A 1,822-nucleotide genomic window follows, 5' to 3' on the forward strand; every position below is an offset into this window, starting at 1 on the left:
TAATAATAAATAATAATAATAATAATAATAATAATAATAATAATAATAATTATAAATATAATAATAATAATAATGATAATGATTATGAAAACGTTGTCTTAACAACAAACAAAATGAGGAAAAATATTCGTCTAATGTAAATAATGTAAATAATGCGCAGTACTTATGTTTTTAAAGTCTATTACGTATTATATAGGTCTCTCTTTTTCAAAACGCTAAGTTACGGGAATCTGAAAGAAACGAGCATCGGGTTTCGAACGGTAATAGGTAACACATACAAAGACACAAATGCATATTGTACATAGATACTTACATGCACCCCCCCCCACACACATACACAACATACTACATAAATATATATATACATAAATACATACATATATATATATATATATAATATATATATATATATATAATATATATATATAATATATATATATATATATATATATATATATATATATTATATATATATATATATATATATATATATATATATATAGGAAGAGTTTACGAAAAAACGAAAGACGAAGACAGGTGGTGTACAAAATAAACAAATGTATTAGTATAACGCTCAGGAATAGAAAAAGTCTTTTACGTTTCGAGCCTACGCTCTTCTACAGAAAGGGACCCAGAAAAAACGAGGAGAGAAATAAGGAGAGAAAAAATGTGTGTAGTGGCTAACGATCTATCATGGCAATATATATATACATGTTGTCCCCCCAACATCGCTTGACAACCGATGCTGGTGTGTTTACGTCCTGGGGTCGATTTGCTCGACTAAATGTGGTGCTCCAGCATAGCCGCAGTCAAATGACTGAAACAAGTAAAAGAGAGAAAAGAAAGCGAAAAGAGATATATGTATAGTTACATATATATAGTGTTAGAAGTGGTGTGCAGATATTGTATATTGAGTGAAAGAAGGAAGTCAGAATTTTGGATAATTCTTTATTAGCGCTTTCGTTTGTTTACCGTCAAGAGTTTGTTTACTCGTCAAGATGAAATGGTGAAAACAGAATATTTCCTTGTTCATATATACGAATCGGATGATTTTGCTTTCGTTAGATGAGGAGAAAATGCTTTCTTTTTTTTTCTGAAAAAGGGAGAAGATAGAAAGAAGAGAAAAGAAGGAGAAATAGGCAGAGAAAGAGAGAGAGAGACAGACAGACAGAGACAGAGAGAGAGAGGTTTCATGACAATGAAGTATGAGGAAGAAAAGTAAAGTAAAGGATAAGAAAAAGATAGATACATAGATAGATGTTTAGATCAGGAGGAGAGAGAGAGAGAGAGAGAGAGAGGAGAGAGAGAGATCTTGGAGAACAAGTGTCGAGGTTACAAGGAAAATGGAGAAAAATGAGTATCGTGCTGTCATAAAGTAGCTTCATTTGAAAGGCATGACTCCATCAGAAATCCATGAAGATGTGGTGAGAACCTTAACAGACTATGCTCCTTCATATGCAACAGTCAATTTGATGTGGTCAACTCATTGAAATTTCAGTACAAAACATTTTCCTTTTTTCTTTTTTCTGTTCCTCTTTCCCTTCTCATTGTATTCTATTAATATATTGTATATAACCGCATTTTCTTACAAGAGGTAGGTGACCTTTCAGAATAGAGTTCAAATTCCTATGACTTTTCACTTGTATAATCAAATACCATATTCTGTGTAAATCCATGTTTTGCACGAACAAACATTAAACAGTACAACATTCATAAGTTAGGTTAATAAAGTCAGAATAGAAAAGATAACTTTAGTGCATTACTACGTACATATATATATATATATTATATATATATATATATATATATATATAATGATTAA

The 1,822-nt window shown here is 30.4% G+C and overlaps 1 long non-coding RNA gene across 1 annotated transcript in view; it reads left to right on the top strand.

Annotated features, from left to right (window-relative positions):
• Positions 1–1,450, top strand: part of LOC118764723 — a 15,431-nt gene extending 13,981 nt beyond the window's left edge. The window contains exons 2-3 of the long non-coding RNA XR_005000526.1: positions 585–589; positions 1,319–1,450. This is a non-coding gene — a long non-coding RNA (uncharacterized LOC118764723). The remainder of the gene's footprint in view (positions 1–584; positions 590–1,318) is intronic.
• Positions 1,451–1,822: the final 372 nt, after the last annotated feature.

The sequence above is a fragment of the Octopus sinensis genome, linkage group LG9, assembly GCF_006345805.1.
Source record: "Octopus sinensis linkage group LG9, ASM634580v1, whole genome shotgun sequence".
NCBI lineage: Eukaryota > Metazoa > Mollusca > Cephalopoda > Octopoda > Octopodidae > Octopus > Octopus sinensis.